The sequence below is a fragment of the Mustelus asterias genome, chromosome 4, assembly GCF_964213995.1.
Source record: "Mustelus asterias chromosome 4, sMusAst1.hap1.1, whole genome shotgun sequence".
In the NCBI taxonomy this organism is placed as follows: domain Eukaryota; kingdom Metazoa; phylum Chordata; class Chondrichthyes; order Carcharhiniformes; family Triakidae; genus Mustelus; species Mustelus asterias.
The window spans coordinates 597,263-618,582 of record NC_135804.1 but is presented as its reverse complement, the minus strand read 5'-3'; the positions used below and the strand labels follow the sequence as shown (position 1 = coordinate 618,582).

General features: G+C 44.5%; 1 protein-coding gene across 9 annotated transcripts in view; it reads right to left on the bottom strand.

Moving 5' to 3' along the window:
* The window catches only part of cbfa2t3 (CBFA2/RUNX1 partner transcriptional co-repressor 3), a 198,972-nt gene extending 178,956 nt beyond the window's left edge, over window positions 1-20,016 (bottom strand). For 5 of the 9 annotated variants that reach the window (XM_078210468.1, XM_078210474.1, XM_078210472.1 and 2 more), the window contains exons 1-3: window positions 19,873-20,010; window positions 6,037-6,336; window positions 1,667-1,803 (exon numbers count right to left, since the gene is read on the bottom strand). The gene's annotated coding sequence lies outside the window, so the exon portion shown is untranslated. Of the gene's footprint in view, window positions 1-1,666; window positions 1,804-6,036; window positions 6,337-19,872 lie in introns of all 9 variants that reach the window. The other 4 variants (XM_078210479.1, XM_078210478.1, XM_078210476.1 and 1 more) reach the window with 3 other exon arrangements.
* Window positions 20,017-21,320: the final 1,304 nt, after the last annotated feature.

The following is a 21,320-nucleotide window of genomic DNA, read 5'->3' as shown; positions in this document are numbered from 1 at the left end:
TTATGTGTTAATCTATGAATCCTTCAGTGCATGACTGAACCACAGTAAAAAGGCAATAGGTTGCTGGGGTTCATTTATACAGCAATAGGCCTAATAGGAGATTGTATGGTTGCTATATAAGATGCTCATCAGAGCCATTCGAGTACTGTCAATGCTCTATTCACCCAAGGATCACCGAGGGTTAGGCCATAACTGGAGTGCTGCTCGCAGTTCTCGTCACATTATAGGAAGGATGTGATTGCACTGGAGAGGGTGCAGAGGGATTTACCAGGATGTTGCCTGGGCTGGGGGTTCTGAGCTATGAAGAAAGATTGGATAGGCTGGGGCTATTTTCCTGGGAGCAGTGAAGATTAAGAGGGGAGCTGATAGAGTTGTATAAGATTACAAGGTGTAGAGATAGGGTGGATAGGAGGGACCCTTTCCCATCAGTAGAGGAGTCAGTAACCACGGGACAGAGATTTAAGGTAAGAGGTAGAAGGCTAAGAGGGGAGTTGAGGAGAAATGTTTTCACTCAGAGGGTGATGGGAATCTGGAACGCACTGCCTGAAAGGGTGTGTGAGTCAGACACTCTCATAGCATTTAAGAGGTATTTAGATATTCACTTGTGCTGCTGTAACCTCCAGGGCGATGGGCCAATTGTTGGAAAATGGGATTAGTGTAGTCAGATGTTTATTGGTCGATCTGGACATGATGAGCTGAATGGCCTCCTTTTGTGCTCTCGACATTTATGAATCAATTAGAGGGAAATTATTGCAACTGAGGGAGGATAGAGGCAGCAAGGAAAATTAGTCCAGCTTTGAGGAATTTAAATTATAAAGACTAAGGAAATTGGGCTTGTTGTCTTTGGAATAGCAACATCATGATGAAATAAAAACAGAAAATGCTGGAATAACTCAGCAGTTTTGGGAGCATCTATGGAGAGAGAAACAGAGTTACCGTTTCAAGTCTGTATGACTCTTTCTCAGAGCTGGAGAGTAATAATATTTTCAAGAACATGGAGGAAAATTACAAGATGGTCCGTTCGATGAAGGGCTGAATCCCAGGCGCCAAGTGAAAATGAGGAGGTTTGGAAAAATGGGAGGTTGAGGTCTGTTTTATCCGAAGATTCTATAAATTGGAGCAAAAGACAACTGATATTCTGGAAGCAGAGAGAGTTGTTGAGGGGGTGGGCAGGAGAGGGACTGAGTGAGGGGATCGGGGGCCATAATACCATAAGACAGGTGGAGCAAAGTAGGTCATTCGGCCCATCAGGTCGACTGCCATTCAATGAGATCATGAAAGTTCTGATATGATAATCTTCAACTCCGCTTTCCCGCCTTATCCCCGTAATCCTCAATTCCCTTATGGATTAAAAATCCGGCTATCTCAGCCTTGAACATATTCAATGACACAGTTTCAACATCTCTCCATGGTAAAGAATTCCACAGATTCGCTCCCCTCAAAGGGAAGAAATTCCTCCTCATCTCCGTCTTAAATTGGTGACCCTCTTACTCAGACTGTGTCCTCTGGTCCTAGATTCTTCTATAAGGGGAAACGACCACTCAGTACCTACACTGACAAGCCCCCTGAGCATTCTATATGTCTCAATAAGGTTGCCTCTCATTCTTCTAAACTCCAATGAGTACAGGGAATGAGTGGTCTGCAAAGAGGAAGTTAAACCACTTACGTCCTTTGAAGAAGCCACAGCTGTCAATCAGGCTTAGATGCTCTCAAACATGGAAGAGAAGGTAAATAAACACAGCTGAAAGCACGCTGAGTAAAAACCATTCAGCTGTCAATCAAATGGCAGATAAAAGGACTGAACTGGAATTGAAGGGAAACAAAGTTTTTCAATGAGTTTGAAGGTATTTCAAAGACTGAGCTTTCTATGAAGGCTCAGTGACTAGATATAAATGCAGTATTAAAACAATGAGGCTGAGTGAACAGCCGTGGAGATGGGAATTTGCCCTGAACCCACCATGTCACTAGTTACAAGTTGTCAGCCTGAACATTCCCCTCTTACTCCAAATCTCTGTCTTTGGTTAGTTAGCCAATCCTCTATCCGTGCTAATATACCGCTGCCAACACTATGGGCTACTATCTTATTAAGTAGCCTTTTGTTTGGTACCTTATCAAACACTTATTGGAAATTCAAGCATATTATATCTATTGGTTCCCCTTTATCTACCCTGCTCATTACCACCTCAAAGAATTCTAACAAATCTGTCAGGCATGATTTCTCCTCATGAAGCCGTGCTGACTCTGCTTGATTATTTTATGTATTTCTAAATGCTCTGCTGTTACATCCTTTATAATGAACTGAAATTTTCCCAATAACAGATGTTAAGTTAACTGGCCTATAGTTATTTGTATTTTGTCTCCCTCACTTTTTAAATAAGGATGTTACATTGGCAGTTTTCCAATATTCTGGGACTTTTCCAGAATTTAAGGATTCTTGGAAAATTACTATCAGTGCAACCATTATCTCTGTAGGTACTTTTTTTAATATCCTAGGATGCAACTCATCAGGTCCAGGGGACTTATCAACCTTCAACCCCTACTAGTGATAGTTGTTGCACTTATGTCCTTTTTGCCCCTTGATTATTTAGAATTTTTGGAATGTTATTGGTGTCTTCTAACATGTAGATACAAAATATCGATTTAACTCCTCTCCTATTTCCTGATTCTCCATTATTTCCCCAGTCTTATTCTCTAAGGGGCCTACATTCACTTTGGCCTCTCCCCCTTTTTATATATTTAATGAAGCTTTTGCTGTCCATTTTTATATTATTTCCTAGTTTACCTATATGGTTTATCTTCCCCCTCTTTATTATTTGTGGTCATTCCTTTGTTGGTTTTTAAAGCTTTCCCAATCCTCTGACTTACAACTAATCTTTGCCACATTGCATGGTTTTTTCCTTTCAGTTTAATACTTTCCTTAACTTTCCTGGTTAACCATTGTTGACTTATCCCCTTTCCAGAATCCTTCTTCCTCACTGGGATATATCTTTGTTGTAAATTATGAACTATTTTCACAAACACCTGCAATTGCTGATCAACCGTCTTTTCTGCTAAACTCATTTCCCAGCCCACTCCAGCCAACTCTGCTATAGACTACTGCCTTCTTCCCCTGTTATTTCTTAATTCCACCCATACAGATTCTAGATCTTCCGAGGGCTGAAGTGAGGGACTGGGCAGAGGGGGATTGGGTGGGGGAGGGGGGGGGGGGAGGTGGGTGAAAGAGACATGGAGAGGGGTAGGTCCTTCAAAACAAAGGTAAATTACCATTTCTAGAAATCCTATTGTTCTCCTAAGACTTTCAGGCCTCCATGGAGAGTGTTAGAATATAATCGCTGTCTTGATACACACACTCCATTGTGCACTGATTCCCCCATAAACCCCATGGAACAAATTACATATTCCTGCATCAAGGGGATTGTAAAATCCTCAGAGACTATTTAGATTACACAGGTTTACTCGAAATTTCAGTCATCTGTGCACATTATAAAGCCTACAGCCTGTCAAATCTGTTCCTACCTGCATAATATTCCATCTTCTCATAAGAGTCATAGAGGCCCAACTTGTCCATACCGCACTTTTTAAAAAACTCCTAAGCTAGTCCCAATTGCCCGCGTTTGGCCCATATCCCTCTATACTCATCGTACCCATGTAACTGTCTAAACGCTTTTTAAAAGACAAAATTGTACCCGCCTCTACTACTACCTCTGGCAGCTTGTTCCAGACACTCACCACCCTCTGCGTGAAAAAATTGCCCCGCTGGACACTTTTGTATCTCTTCCTTCTCACCTTAAACCTATGCCTCTAGTTTTACACTCCCTTACCTTTGGGAAAAGATATTGGCTATCTAGCTGATCTATGCCCCTCATTATTTTATAGACCTCGATAAGATCACCCCTCAGCTTTCTGTGCTCCAGAGAAAAAAGTCCCAGTCTATCCAGCCTCTCCTTATAACTCAAACCATCAAGTCCTGGTAGCATCCCAGTAAATCTTTAATATCCTTTCTATAATAGAGTGACCAGAACTGCACACAGTATTCCAAGTGTGGCCTTAGCAATGTCTTGTACAACTTCAACAAGACGTCTCAATTCCTGTATTCAATGTTCTGACCGATGAAACCAAGCATGCTGAATGCCTTCTTCACCACTCTGTCCACCTGTGACTCCACTTTCAAGGAGCTATAAACCTGTACCCCGAGATCTCTTTGTTCTATAACTCTCCCCAACGCCCTACCATTTACTGAGTAAGTCCTGCCCTGGTTCAATCTACCAAAATGCATCACCTCACATTTATCTAAATTGAACTCCATCTGCCATTCGTCAGCCCACTGGCCCAATTGATCAAGATCCTGTTGCAATCGGAGATAACTTTCTTCATTATCCTCCATGCCACCAATCTTGTGTCATTTGCAAACTTACTAACCATGCCTCCTATATTCTCATCGAAATCATTAATATAAATGACAAATAACAGTGGACCCAGCACTGATCCCTGAGGCACACCGCTGGTCACAGGCCTCCAGTTTGAAAAACAACCGTCTACAACCACCCTCTGCCTTCTGTCATCAAGCCAATTTTATATCCATTTAGATACCTCACCCTGGATCCCATGAGATATAACCTTATCCAACAACCTACTATGCGGTACCTTGTCAAAGGCCTTGCTAAAGTCCATGTAGACAGCATCAACTGCACTGCCCTCGTCTACCTTCTTGGTTACCCCTTCAAAAACCTCAATTAAATTTGTGAGACATGATTTTCCACTCACAAAGCCATGCTGACTGTCCCTAATCAGTCCTTCCGTCTCTAAACACCTGTAGATCCTGTCTCTCAAAATACCTTCTAACAACTTACCCACTACAGATGTGAGGCTCACCAGCCTGTAGTTCCCAGGCTTTTCCCTGAAGCCCTTTTTAAACAAAGGCTCAACATTTACTACCCTCCAATCTTCAGGCACCTCACCTGTGACTATCGATGATTCAAATATCTCTGTTAGGGGACCCGCAATTTCCTTCCTAGCCTCACACAACGTCCTGGGATACACTTCATCAGGTACCGGGATTTAGCTACCTTTCTGCGCTTTAAGACTTCCAGCACCTCCTTCTCTGTAATATGTACACTCCTCAAGACATCACTATTTATTTCCCAAGTTCTCTTACATCCATGCTTTTCTCAACAGTAAGTACTGATGAGAAATATTCATTTAGGATCTCAGCCATCTCTTGTTGATCTGCACACAGATGACCTTGTTGATCCTTAAGAGGTCCTACTCTCTCCGTGGTTACTCTTTTGCTTTTTATGTATTTGTAGAAGCTCTTTGGATTCTCCTTTGCCTTATCTGCCAAAACAATCTCGTGTCCCCTTTTTGCCCTCCTGATTTTTCTCTTAACTCTACTCCTACACCCCCTATACTCTTCAAGGGATCCACTTGATCCCAGCTGCCTATGCATGTCATGAGCCTCCTTGTTCTACTTGACCAGGGCCTCAATATCCCGAGTCATCCAGGGTTCCCTACTTCTACCAGCCATGCCCTTCACTTTAAGAGGAATGTGTTTACCCTGAACCCTGGTTAACACACTTTTGAAAGCCTCCCACTTACCAGACGTCCTTTTGCCTTCCCACAGACTCCTCCAATTAACTGTTGAAAGTTCCTGCCTGATACCATCAAAATTGGCGTTACCCCGATTTAGAATTTTAACTTTTGGGCCAGACCTATCATTCTCTATAGCTATCTTAAAACTAATGGAATTATGGTCACTGGTTTTGACTTCTGAAGGAGACAAAAATCCATTGTATAAAATTGTTAACAGGGTTCTCCCGACCCTGGAATGAAAGTCATGGATCTCAGTCCAACATCAGTAACGATGTCATGAAAGCCTGTCCAGTCTCGTTTCACTGATTGCACAAGCAAGATTCCAACCACAAAAACATCAAGTGTCCAACGCTAGTTAATTAGCTACCTGTAAGAACGGGCTTTGCAGGTATAAAGGGGTTCACTCAGCTCTTTAATTGGAAGGATGTTTCAAAAGGTTTACCTTACCTGTTCATCAGGGAAGAATGGCAGTTTGCAATCTCGGTTCAGGCTGGTTAACGTTGCACCCATGCCCTGAGTGTAATCCCTGCTCGCATTACATTATCCACTCTTCACAGAGCTTTAACAGATCCATATCACCTCCCATCGCAATCTTCTCTTCTCTAAAAACAAGCTCAGCTCGAAGAGTGCCCATTCCAAACAGAGAGCATAAGCTTTATCTTTGTCGCATTCTTTGCATTTCAGTACTCTTCTGACGGAACGCTGAACAAAGATACTCTCAGTATTTCATTGTGCCCCAACATTGACCTAAACAAAATTAAAATAATCTGTACCAACATCGTTTAAATGCATGCACAATCTAAGCAGCTCACATAGCATTTAGTCAATCCTCAATAATCACACCCAGCTACGCCCTTCCCCTGCTCCCACACCAGATATATATTCATTATGCACAAGCTTCCTGCACCCATCAGTATTTACTCAGGTTTTTAAATCTATCTGTCAACCCTTAGGCACTCAGTTCATTGCGACATTGCAGTAATGTCCAGGACAAATTATCAACGTACACCATAGGATTGACCTGGAGAACAATCCCATTAATCGATGCTTACCCGGTACATTAGCAAACACTAAAACCAGCAGGAACATTGCAGTTTCAAAGATCTCAATAAACTCCATCATCTCTCCAGAGCATTGCATCTGCCACTTTCTGAATGCAGGCTTTGATCAAATACACTGCCCTCTGCTTCTCACAGTCAGAAATTATAATAACTTCCCTCTCCTTTACTGTTCCAGGCACAATACTGAAAATGACAAGTTCTATCATCATCACTGTGGATGTCCAAATCCTCTGATATAACCAGATACACAGCCTCCCAAAATCCCTTTCCTCCCATATGCTCACACCTTCTGTTCCATCTCGCAAATGCAACAAAACTATTCAACAAAGGAGGGAGATAGAAAGCAGGAAACTTGAGGTCAGTTAGTCTAATGTCTGTCATTGGCAAGATGTGACAATCCATTATTAAGAAGGTAAGAATAGAAAAGCCGAATTCTATTTAAATAGAGACTGCAGACAGGACAGAGAGATCTGGGTGTCCTTGTACATGAACCAAATACCTTGAACAATACCTTGCAGGTACAGCAGTGATTCAGAGGGCAAATGGAATGTTGGTGTTTATTGCAAGGGGAATAGAATGGAAAAGTGGGAAAGTCTTGTTACAGCTGTACACGGCATTGGCGAGATTACACATGGAGCACTGTGCACAATTTTGTTCGGGTACACTGAGGGAGAATTTAGCATGGCCAATGCACCTAACCAGCACGTCTTTTGGGCTGTGAGAGGAAACTGGAGCACCCGGAGGAAACCCACACAGACATGGGGAGAATGTACAGACTCCAGCGGAAGACGATGGAAAAGAGAATGTCCAGGGTGCATGGGATCGTTGATTATACTGGCTGCCTTTCCGAGGCAGTGGGAAGTGTAGACGGAGTCAATGGATGGGTGGCTGGTTTGTGCGATGGACTGGGTTACATTCACAACCCTTTGTAGTTTCTTGCGGTCTTGGTCAGAGCAGGAGCCATACCACAGACAGTCACCCAAGCCAGGAATCGAACCTGGGCCGCTGGCACTGTGAGGTAGCAGTGCTAACCACTGTGCTACTATGCTGCCTCAGAAGTGTGGTGATATAAACAGGGCCTAGTTTTAAGGCTGATAAAATTGGATATCCTAAATTAAAGAATTGGGCATATTAAAATCAAACACAGTCAAACCTCAGGCAGGCCAATTGTACAAATACACAAACATGCCTGGACCTGACCCATCAACCACCCATCAAAGGTCGTTACAATCTACTGATACTTAGCAGGAGATCATTGCACCTCATTGAAATGCACCGGCCTATTGTTAGAAGCCCAGATCGGGCCAGACTTTCTGTCACCGAAGGTTCCTGCAGTTACATGTAAGCAACAGCATGGAGATGGACATCTGGGGGGCGGACCCTGGTGTCCTGTCAGGCAGACATCAAGAAACCCACTGGGTACTGAAACCCCTTCCTGGGACCTCATTGGCCGGAAGCCAGAGAAGATTCTGGAAAGGCAAGCAGGCAGGGGGATAAAGGGACACATTTTCAGACACACCAGCAGTGAAGACTCGATGAAGGAGACGACCTTGGCCATTTGGAAGACTGACCAGAGAAGGAAGGAAGGAAGAAGCTGCCATCGAGACTCACCTTCGTGACAACGGACCAGAGGGACTCAGTGAATTGAGCCTGCAGTTTAACCAAACCATCTTTGCGGGTAGTATACTTGAATCTGGGGTATCCTCTTGTTTTATGTGGGTAATTTAAGGGTTAATAGTGTTATTATTAATAAACTTGTTGAACCTTTACTTGTGTTTGTCCTTTGTCCATCTTGCAAATAAGGGCACCGGGGTAAAACCTTGGAGTAAGCAAACTGGTCGAAAGTATCTGAGAATTAACAGGTACAACAGAGGGTTCGCTCTGTTGATTCCTGGGATGAAGGGATTTCCTAACCCACAGCTCACAATCAGTAAGGATAGGTAATGACATCTCCTCCACGATTATCCTCAACACCAATGCCCCGCAAGGCTGCACCCTCAGCCCCTTGTTATACCCCTTATAAACCTATGATTGTGTGGCCAAATTCCTCTCCAACCCCATTTTCAAATTTGCTGATGGTTTGATTTTGATTTGATTTATTATTGTCACATGTATTAACATACAGTGAAAAGTATTGTTTCTTGCGTGCTACACAGACAAAACATACCATTCATAGAGAAGGAAACGAGAGAGTGCAGAATGTAGTGTTACAGTCATAGCTAGGGTGTAGAGAAAGATCAACTTAATGCGAGATAGGTCCATTCAAAAGTCTGACAGCAGCAGGGAAGAAGCTGTTCTTGAATCGGTTGGTACGTGACCTCAGACTTTTGTATCTTTTTCCCGAAGGAAGAAGGTGGAAGAGAGATGTCCGGGGTGCATGGGGTCCTTAAATATGCTGGCTGCTTTGCCGTGACAGTGGGAAGTGTAGACAGAGTGAATGGATGGGAGGCTGATTTGCGTAATGGATATGGCACCACCATAGTGGGTCTGATCTCAAACAATGACGAGACGGAGTACAGGAAAGAGACAGAGAATGCAGAAAAATGGTGTGATGACAATAATCTCAATGTCTGTAAAACAAAGGAGATAGCCATCGACCTCAAAAACGTAGTGGAGGACATTCCCCTATCTACATCAATGGTAGTGAAGTGGAAATAATCAAGAGCTTCAGGTTTCTAGGTGTTCACATCATCAACAACATGTCTTGATTCCTTCATAAGAATGCTAGTTAAGAAAGCCCACCAGTGCCTCTACTTTCTCAGAGGGCTAACAAAATTCAGCATATCAGCTACGACTTTCACCAACTTTTACAGATGCATCATAGAAAGCATTCTTTCTGGTTGTATCACAGCTTGATATGGCTGCTGCTCTGACCAAGACTGCAAGAAACTACAAAGGGTTGTGAATGTAGCCCAGTCCATCACGCAAACTAGCCTCCCAACCATTGACTCCTCTGCTAAGCAGCCAGCATAATTAAGGACCCCACGCACCCCGGACATGCTCTCTTCCACCTTCTTCCATCAGGAAAAAGATACAAAAGTCTGAGAACACGCACCAACCGACTCAAGAACAGCTTCTTCCCTGCTGCCATCAGACTTTTGAATGGACCTATTATATATTAAGCTGATCTTTCTCTTCATCCTATCTGTAACTGCAACACTATGTTCTGCACTCTCTCCTTTCCTTCTCCCCTATGTACTCCATGAACGGTATGTTTTTGTCTGTATAGCATGCAAGAAACAATATTTTTCACTGTATCTCAATACATGTGACAATAATAAATCAAATCAAATCAAATAGTCTCTGGTGGCTCCCAATCTCCAGACTTCAGAGAAGGGAAAAAATGGTGTTGCTCTCTCTCAATTCAAAAGCATCATCTAAGCTGTGCTTTTACTCTGTGTAAGCCTAGCTCTACCGAGTAACCTGATATTTTCTGTCAATCAACTCAGTCAAGCCCTACTCTGCAAAATCCCAGGGGAACACTAAAAATAACAGAACAGCATTAGTCCAGATTAAAACAAACATTCTAGCAATTATACTGCTGCAGTAACAATAGAGGACACTGCTTATAGACCCTGTAGCACCAGTTAGAACAGACTGCAGAGAAAAAACAATCCTGCACATGATGCAGGACTCAAATACATTTCTCAAAGGCATATAATCACAACAAGCTCTCCGGAAATTCAATGCAAGGGATGTCGAGACATTTTTTGTGCTTTTCATAAAACAGCCAAACAGATGAAATGGCCCGAAGAAATTTGTAAATTATTTTTACAAAATAGATTGTAAAATAGAGCTAGTGAGGAGTTTGCATCAGATAGTTCAGGGAATTACCCGAGTACAGGTGGAGAAAGTCAGACTTTTGGAGGTTCTGAATGTTTTGTTTCAAAGGGCAACGTTTTCCCTTACTCGTCTAACAAAATAAGTAGTCAAATCAAAATTTTGGGACATACAGGAGCAAATAAATCATTGATGATACAATGTATATCCCAGGAAGTTTTATGATGGAAAAAGTACTAGTAAGAGATATTAATGGAAGGGATGAACCTGTTTCCTCGTGTAAAATGAATTTAAGTAATTTTGTAAATGGAATTGTTATGGTGGGAATTATTCCTAAACTATCTATTGGAGGAATAGATTTCATCCTAGGTAATAATCTTGCTCACGGAGACAGTCAAATGATGACCACTGAATTGCAATAGGCAGTTGATCAGGATGATCTTAACAAACTTTTAAAAACTACTGTGGAGAAAAATGAGGCACTTGTTGCAGATAACAAACAACTGAAGGAAAACCTGAATAACACACACAATCCAGTTTCACAAATGAAAGAGGAGTTTGTGAATGAAAAAAAGAGAACTCATGAGAACAATTGAGAATCAGTCAGGAAAAGTGGAACATTTGCCTGAGGATTGGAACTGAATAAACATGAAAAATTAATTTAGCAAAGGTTGATTTTCAGTAAAATCTTGGTGAACTTCAGGCATTAGACGTGTTTATTAAGTATTGTGCAAAATGCTTGGAACGAGATAAAGAGCTTCTGGTAAATCAGAATAACTGATTGAATGCAAAAATTATCAAACAAAACTGACAAAATTCTAACAATTCCTCGTGAGAAGAAGTGAGATTTTTTGAACTTCAAAGCAACATGGAGGAACGGAAGATGGATGGATGGTATGGAGTGTCACAATTTGAAAGTTGCTCCTGTGAAAACAATCACTGTCGAATACTGAGAAAGTTGAGTCAAGAACTAGTCAAAGTATTATTAAAGGTAAAAGGTAAAGTCGCCATAGTCCCAGAATGTCATAGGCTGCTCTGCCCTTTGAAGGAGAGAGCTGATTGGTGGTGATTTAACCTGAGGATCACCACAGCTCATGCGAGGGGCAAGGTTGAGAAGGCAAGCCTTCATGAACAACCTCAGCTGGTTCGGGAATTGAACCCGTGTTGTTATCGTCTGATGCTCTGCATCATGAACCAGTTGTCTAGCCAACCAAGCTAACCGACCCCCAGCAGCCCTCAGGCAGGGAGATTACTGATGTATCCAAGTCAGTAATGGACAATCAGAAAACAACTGGAGTAACTGCAGAGTTGGAAACTGAGAATGATCCACCAGAAATGCTGACATTGCAAAATAATCTTTCTGAGTCAGTGACCAAAGACTCTGATGTAAAAATGCCTGTTGGTGATGCGACACAAGATGTAACAGTTGGAAGAAAGGCAACTGAACAGTTTGCCAAAGATGATTCAATATTCACTAACTGGACTGAGAAAGCTCAGACATTGTGCAAACAAATTGTGCAAACATTGTTTGCAAATTGTGCAAACAAATCGAAAATGTGACTAAACACATTGACGAAGGGAAGGCGGTAGATGTGGTTTATATGGATTTTAGCAAGGCGTTCGATAAGGTCCCCCATGCAAGGCTTCTAGAAAAAGTGAGAGGGCATGGGATCCAAGGGGCTGCTGCCCGGTGGATCCAGAACTGGCTTGCCCAAAGGAGGCAGAGAGTGGGTACAGATGGGTCTTTTTCTAAATGGAGGTCGGTCACCAGTGGTGTGCCCCAGGGATCTGTTCTGGGACCCTTGCTGTTTGTCATTTTCATAAATGACCTGGATGAGGAAGCGGAGGGATGGGTTGGTAAGTTTGCCGACGACACGAAGGTTGGTGGGGTTGTGGATAGTCTGGAGGGATGTCAGAAGTTACAGAGGGACATAGAAAGGGTGCAAGACTGGGCGGAGAAGTGGCAGATGGACTTCAACCCAGATAAATGCATCGTGGTCCATTTTGGTAGGACAAATGGGATGAAGGAGTACAATATAAAGGGAAAGACTCTTAGTACAGTAGAGGATCAGAAGGACCTCCATAGGACTCTGAAATCGGTCCCGCAGGTGGAGGAGGTGGTTAAGAAGGCGTATGGTGTGCTGGCCTTTATAAGAACATAAGAAATAGGAGCAGGAGTAGGCCATCTAGCCCCTCGAGCCTGCCCCGCCATTCAATAAGATCATGGCTGATCTGACGTGGATCAGTACCACTTACCCGCCTGATCCTCATAACCCTTAATACCCTTACCGATCAGGAATCCATCCATCCGCGCTTTAAACATATTCAGCGAGGTAGCCTCCACCACCTCAGTGGGCAGAGAATTCCAGAGATTCACCACCCTCTGGGAGAAGAAGTTCCTCCTCAACTCTGTCTTAAACCGACCCCCCTTTATTTTGAGGCTGTGTCCTCTAGTTTTAACTTCCTTACTAAGTGGAAAGAATCTCTCCGCCTCCACCCTATCCAGCCCCCGCATTATCTTATAAGTCTCCATAAGATCCCCCCTCATCCTTCTAAACTCCAATGAGTACAAACCCAATCTCCTCAGCCTCTCCTCATAATCCAAACCCCTGATCTCCGGTATCAACCTGGTGAACCTTCTCTGCACTCCCTCCAATGCCAATATATCCTTCCTCATATAAGGGGACCAATACTGCACACAGTATTCCAGCTGCGGCCTCACCCATGCCCTGTACAGGTGCATCAAGACATCCCTGCTTTTATATTCTATCCCCCTCGCAATATAGGCCAACATCCCATTTGCCTTCTTGATCACCTGTTGTACCTGCAGACTGGGCTTTTGCATCTCATGCACAAGGACCCCCAGGTCCCTTTGCACGGTAGCATGTTTTAATTTGTTTCCATTGAGATAGTAATCCCATTTGTTATTATTTCCTCCAAAGTGTATAACCTCGCATTTCTCAACGTTATACTCCATTTGCCATATCCTCGCCCACTCACTCAGCCTGTCCAAATCTCTCTGCAGATCTTCTCCGTCCTCCACACGATTCACTTTTCCACTTATCTTTGTGTCGTCTGCAAACTTCGTTACCCTACACTCCGTCCCCTCCTCCAGATCATCTATATAAATGGTAAACAGTTGCGGCCCGAGTACCGATCCCTGCGGCACGCCACTAGTTACCTTCCTCCAACCGGAAAAACACCCATTTATTCCGACTCTTTGCTTCCTGTCGGATAGCCAGTCCCCAATCCACTTTAACACACTACCCCCAACTCCGTGTGCCCTAATCTTCTTCAGCAGCCTTTTATGGGGCACCTTATCAAACGCCTTTTGGAAATCCAAAAACACCGCATCCACCGGTTCTCCTCCATCAACCGCCCTAGTCACATCTTCATAAAAATCCAACATGTTCGTCAAGCACGACTTTCCCCTCATGAATCCATGCTGCGTCTGATTGATCGAACCATTTCTATCCAGATGCCCTGCTATCTCCTCTTTAATAATGGATTCCAGCATTTTCCCTACTACAGACGTTAAGCTGACCGGCCTATAGTTACCCGCCTTTTGTCTCCTTCCTTTTTTAAACAGCGGCGTAACATTAGCCGTTTTCCAATCAACCGGCACTACCCCAGAATGCAACGAGTTTTGATAAATAATCACTAACGCATCCACTATTACCTCTGACATTTCTTTCAATACCCTGGGATGCATTCCATCCGGACCCGGGGACTTGTCCACCTTCAGTCCCATTAGTCTACCCCGCACTGCCTCTCTGGTAACATTAATTGTATTAAGTATTTCTCCTGCTGCCAACCCTCTATCGTTAATATTTGGCAAACTATTTGTGTCCTCCACCGTGAAGACCGACACAAAAAACTTATTTAAAGACTCAGCCATATCCTCATTTCCCACTATTAACTCCCCCCTCTCGTCCTCCAAGGGTCCAACATTCACTCTAGCCACTCTATTCCTTTTTATATATTTATAAAAACTTTTACTATCATTTTTTATATTAATTGCTAGCCTAGCTTCATAGTCTATCCTTCCTTTCTTTATCGCTTTCTTAGTCTCTCTTTGTTGTTTCTTAAATTTTTCCCAATCACTTGTTTCTCCACTATTTTTGGCCACTCTGTACGCAGCTGTTTTTATTTTAATACTCTCCTTTATTTCCTTCGTTATCCACGGCTGGTTCTCCCTTTTCTTACAATCCTTGTTTTTTGCTGGAATATATATCAATCGAGGGATTGAGTTTAGGAGTCCAGGGATAATGGTGCAGCTATATAAGACCCTCGTCAGACCCCACTTGGAGTACTGTGCTCAGTTCTGGTCGCCTCATGATAGGAAGGGTGTGGAAAAGATTGAAAGGGTGCAGAGGAGATTTACAAGGATGTTGCCTGGATTGAGTGGCATGCTTTATGAGGATAGGCTGAGGGAGCTCGGTCTTTTCTCCTTGGAGAGACGAAGGATGAGAGGAGACCTAATAGAGGTGTATAAGATGTTGAGAGGCATAGATCGGGTGGACTCTCAGAGGCTTTTTCCCAGGGTGGAAATGTCTGCTACGAGAGGACACAGGTTTAAGGTGCTGGGGGGTAGGCACAGGGGAGATGTTAGGGGTAAGTTTTTCACACAGAGGGTGGTGGGTGAGTGGAATCGGCTGCCGTCAGGGGTGGTGGAGGCGAACTCAATAGGGTCTTTTAAGAGACTCCTGGATGAGTACATGGAACTTAATAGGATGGAGGGTTATAGGTAGGTCTAGAAGGTAGGGATGTGTTCGGCACAACTTGTGGGCCAAAGGGCCTGTTTGTGCCGTAGTTTTTCTATGTTTCTATGTTTCTAAATTGAAGGATTAGAACGAATTGTGAAACTTCAAAGAGAAAATGTGATTTCCATGTTTGTAATAGCACTGGAGGAAACAACAGGATCACAAAAAGTTCAAACAACAAACAAACAAGAATTTGCCCTGTTAAGTTTGCAATATGGGTGTAACTCCAAGGCAAAGAAATCCTCATGATTATGAAGATTTCTTCCTTTCAAAGGGAGAGGTGTTAGGAAACAAAGAGTTATTATTTGTCCAAAGATGTGCGGGTTAGGTTGATTGGCCATCCTAAAAATTACCCCTCAGTGTCCTGAGATGCGGAGGTTAGAGGGATTAGCGGGTAAATATGTCAGGATAAGAGGGTGGGGCCTGGGTGGGATTGTGGTCGGTGCAGACTCGATGGGCCAAATGGCCTCTTTCTGCACTGTAGGGTTTCTTTGACTCTATGAAACCAGAGTTACTTTTAACTAATTTATATATGTATAAGTAAACATTAGAAATAAGGTATAGTCTTAGGTAGGTTTCATTCAATGTTTCTGTGCTTAGACCATAAGACATAGGAGCGGAAGTAAGGCCATTCGGCCCATCGAGTCCACTCCACCATTCAATCATGGTTGATTTCAACTCCATTTACCCGCTCTCTCCCCATAGCCCTTAATTCCTCGAGAAATCAAGAATTTATCAATTTCTGTCTTGAAGACGCTCAACGTCTCGGCCTCCACAGCCCTCTGTGGCAATGAATTCCACAGACCCACCACTCTCTGGCTGAAGAAATTTCTCCTCATCTCTTGCAAGGAAGCTGTGATTAGTTTTCAGACTGTGTGAGGTTTTTTCTCAATATCCGGCTGAGGCTCTATCGTGTTTTAGAGCTTCAGAATGCAGACACCCGATAATTGTGTAGGAACCGGAGGGAGGAGCAGACAGGTCCCTTTGTCTTAGGTAAAAGTAAAGCTTTGACAAAGGGTCGTCTGGACTCAAAACGTCAGCTCTTTTCTCTCCTTACAGATGCTGCCAGACCTGCTGAGATTTTCCAGCATTTTCTCTTTATCTTAGAATCTGTAGTAAAAAGCTAGTTAGTTGAGTTGGAGACTAGAAAAGAGATAGGATGGGTCTCTCAGGTCTGCTTGAAGCTAGAACCTTATAATGGTTCAAACAGCCAGTTAGGGTTGCACGTAGAACATTAGTAAGGAATTAATGGAAGGTCAAAAGATCCATAGTGAATACTAATAAGGATCCATTGGAATACTAATAAGGATCCATTGGAAGATCCAGGGAGCTGTAACAAGAAGATTTCAGGAAGCCTGAAACAACGTGATCAGAGACTTTGAAGGTCAGACTTCTGTTTCAGAAGACCAGACAAAGATAAGAAGCGATCGATTAGTGAGAACTACCAGAAAAAGGCTTTCTGAAATGAATTCTAGTAGTTGTCTTATTACTGTCTGTGAACAAACTGTAAAGTATCATCTGAGACCTAAAAGGTGGTTGAATCTCATTAAGAGTGTCGGGACCAAGAGCTGGTTCAAAATCCTGGCATGGAGTCTACTAAAAGGAGTGGAAGCTCTGGTCAACCGGGTCTTTTGGAAAACACAAACTGGATACTGGAATGCAGATTGCTAAATGAAAGTTTTGCTACAGGGGAAGATTTAAAAGCCTATTTCTGGGAGTGGAGTTTGAAACTCTCATATAACAATCATCGGGAGGTAATTCTGAGGAGAAATCCACAAATGCTGACCAAGGGTGCTGACCAGACGATTGTAGCTTCAAATATATTTTGTCACCTGTTCTAACCTTAAACCTGTAAGTGTAAGCTAAAGGAGGAGTAGAAGAATATTGCATCATAATCCATTGTTTTTACTGTTTAATAAATGGTTTATTATGTTATTAAAATCTAATTAGCGGTCCGTGACTCAGTTTCCTCCACATTTGATAAAACAAAACATAAAAATAACTGTTAAGATCTTTTGAGTTAGGGTTCCATTCTGGGATCCTCCTGTCCAGTTATGACACCAACTGGGATCATATCAATTTATGAACTCTCCCTCTGGAGAGACAACCAGGCCACACTAAGGTGGGAGCATTCAAACGGTCTCTACCACCTTCTTCCAATGGGAAAAAGATACTAAAGTCTGAGGTCACGTACCAACCGACTCAAGAACAGCTTCTTCCCTGCTGCTGTCAGACTTTTGAATGGACTTACCTTGCATTAAGTTGATCTTTCTCTCCATCCTAGCTATGACTGTAACACTACATTCTGCACTCTCTCGTTACCTTCTCTATGAACGGTATGCTTTGTCTGTATAGCGCGCAAGAAACAATATTTTTCACTGTACGTTAATACGTGCGACAATAATAAATCAAATCAAAGACAAGAATGAGCCTAACGTTCAACAGCAGATGATACCTGCCAATAATCAGCAGACTTTAGCATTGCTATGCAGAGTTTAAACTCCTGAATCCAGCATAACCTTCTGAAAATTTGTTAAGCACAGAGGTGACATCCAAAGTGTGAAGACAGCGACCTTTATTAATGGTGCACTGATACAACACATGAACATGGCCTTCCTCAAGTCACTGACAAGTTAATTTTTTATATTTGTGCCTGTTTGAATATTGCAAGCTGCTCCACTGAACACTGAAGTGATAATGCATTCTGGTCAATCCTGCTCACCTTTTTCTTCAATTCTAAATATTATTAATCGTGATGCTTTCCGACTGAAAGCCTCAGACACAAACAGCACTTGAAATTTGGAGTCAAATAAATATGCAGAAAATTTACCCCCCATAATTTACCCCCAGGGGCGACATGGTGGCACAGGGGTTAGCACTGCGACCTCACAGCGCCAGGGACCTGGGTTCGATTCCCGCTTGGGTCATTGTATGTGTGGATTCTGGACATTCTCCCCGTGTCAGCGTGGGTTTCCTCCGGGTGCTCTGGTTTCCTCCCACACTCCAAAGAATCATGGGTTAGGTGGATTGGCCATGCTAAATTGCGCATTAGTGTCAGGGGGACTAGCTAGGGTAAATGCATGAGGTTATGGGGATAGGGCTGGGTGGGATTGTGGTCGGTGCAGACTCGTTGGGTCAGTTGGTCTCCTTCTGCACTGTAGGATCCTGGGTGTGCACAAGACCAGGCAGGCACGCTGACAGGACGCACACACAACAGACTGGACATGCACACTGACAAGACATGTGCACACACACCAACAGGGCACACAGACAGGCTGACAGGATGCGCATACACACCGACAGGGCACGTGTAAACAACAACCGTGCACGCACTGACTGGGCATGCCCGTACACATTGGGGGCACACATTGACAGGTCATCACACTGAATGGGCCCGCATGTCTACAGAGTCATACAGTCATAGAGGTTTACAGCATGGAAACAGGCTCTTCGGCCCAACTTGTCCATGCCGCCCTTTTTTAAAAACCCCTAAACTAATCCCAATTACCCGCATTTGGCCCATATCCCTCTATACCCATCGTACCCATGTAACTATCTAAATGCTTTTTAAAAGACAAAATTGTACCCGCCTCTACTACTACCTCTGGCAGCTTGTTCCAGACACTCACCACCCTCTGTGTGAAAAAATTACCCCTTTGGACACTTTTGTATCTCTCCCCTCTCACCTTAAACCTATGCCCTCTAGTTTTAGACTCCCCTACCTTTGGGAAAAGGTATTTACTATCTACCTTGTCTATGCCCCTCATTATTTTATAGACCTCTATAAGGTCACCCCTCAGCCTCCTACGCTCCAGAGAAAAAAGTCCCAGTCTATTCAGCCTCTCCTCATAACTCAATCCATCAAGTCCCAGTAGCATCCGAGTAAATCTTTTCTGCACTCTTTCTAGTTTAATAATATCCTTTCTAGGGTGACCAGAATTGCACACAGTATTCCAAGTGTGGCCTTACCAATGTCTTGTACAACTTCAACAAGACGTCTCAATTCCTGTATTCAATGTTCTGACTGATGAATGCCTTCTTCACCACTCTGTCCACCTGTGACTCCACTTTCAAGGAGCTATAAACCTGTACCCCGAGATCTCTTTGTTCTGTAACTCTCCCCAACGCCCTACCATTAACTGAGTAAGTCCTGCCCTGGCTCAATCTGCCAAAATGCATCACCTCGCATTTGTCTAAATTAAACTCCATCTGCAGGATGACAGGTGGATACGCATCTTGACAGGTGACAGGTGGGCATGCATGTTGACAGGTGACAGGTGGGCATGCATGATGACAGGTGACAGGTGGGCATGTGTATTGACAGGGTGACAGGTGGGCACGCGTGTTGACAGGTGGGCACAGGTGGCCATAGGGTGGCAGGGTGACCGATGGACACATATGTCCATAGGGTGACAGGTGGGCACACATGTTAACAGGGTGACATGCATGATGAAAGGTGACAGGTGGGCACAGGTGTCCATAGGGTGACAGGTGGGCACACATGTTAACAGGGTGACAGGTGGGCACAGGTGTCCACAGGGTGGCACACTGAATGGGAAACCGGCCCTGATCGCACCCGGAGGATGAAGCGAGTATCCCGGGCTCGGGATCAGAGTCGCGGGCTGCTCGGGTCCCACCTGGTCATGAGCTCCGGGACCCTCACAGCCGCCTGTACTCACCACATTGTCCCCAGCACAGAATATCCGGAGCCCCGGGCCGGTGCTGTCCACAGGAAGGTGCCGGGACCCCGCGGCCCGTTTCCCCGCAGCGCGAGAACGGAGCAACCGCCAGGAGGCGGGAACGGCCTGCCCCGCCGCTCCACCAATAGGAGCAGCGCCTGCCCCGCCGCTCCACCAATAGGAGCAGCGCCTGCCCCGCCGCTCCACCAATAGGAGCAGCGCCTGCCCCGCCGCTCCACCAATAGGAGCAGCGCCTGCCCCGCCGCTCCACCAATAGGAGCAGCGCCTGCCCCGCCGCTCCACCAATAGGAGCAGCGCCTGCCCCGCCGCTCCACCAATAGGAGCAGCGCCTGCCCCGCCGCTCCACCAATAGGAGCAGCGCCTGCCCCGCCGCTCCACCAATAGGAGCAGCGCCTGCCCCGCCGCTCCACCAATAGGAGCAGCGCCTGCCCCGCCGCTCCACCAATAGGAGCAGCGCCTGTCCCACCGCTCGGCCAATAGGAATACAGCCTGCCTCACCGCTCGGCCAATAGGAGCACAGCCTGCCTCATCGCTCGGCCAATAGGAGCACTACCTGCCCCGCCACTCCACCAATAGGAGCACGGCCAGGGTGGCCGCTTGGCCAATAGGAGCACGGCCCCGCCCCCTGCTCCCGGCCGTTTGGAGAGAACATTCCAGGTGAATGTCGGTGTTTGTGGAAAACTTTCCCTGATTTGAGCGCGGAATGTTCCCGCTTTTAGTGTCAGATTTGTCCCTCTGCATCCCAAAGAAATCATTTCCTTTGACCTATTAACTGGGCAGGAGGGGATTAATGAAGTTGCAGAAAGTGGAAATAATCGCCAGGAGTTCGCAGAAAGTTGCCAGGTGGCTGCAAGGTGACCAAGGCCCGGGATGGTGACCAGCCCAGCTCAGCACAGCCGGGTGGGCTCACCGGGCAACCCAGCTCCACAGAGCCTAACTTTCATTTTTTTGGCAGAAACGGGGAAGGCAGCCACTGAAAAAGGGTACAGACTCTGCTGAGGAACTTCCAACAAAAATATCTTTACAGATTTGTAAGGATAACACAACTTACAAAATCTATCTTATGTTTTAAAATTCACAGTAAGTACACAATCCATGTTAACCAACAAATAAACTGGGATCAGATAACCCAAGTCTGAAACCAAGTGACTAATGCCACCCCAGACAACTTCCAGTTTCTCATCAACTCCCCCAGACATTTGTCTCACCATGAATGCTGTCTTTCACACGAGGATTTATAATCCCTATTATCAAACAACATACCTTGGAATCTTCTTCCAAACAATGCTTTCTCGCAGAAGTCTTCACCAAGGATCCATCTCCAGGTTTGCAATCTCTCGAACATAGAACAGTACAGCACAGAACAGGCCTTTCAGCCCACGATGTTGTGCTGAGCTTTATCTGAAACCACGATCAAGCTATCCCAC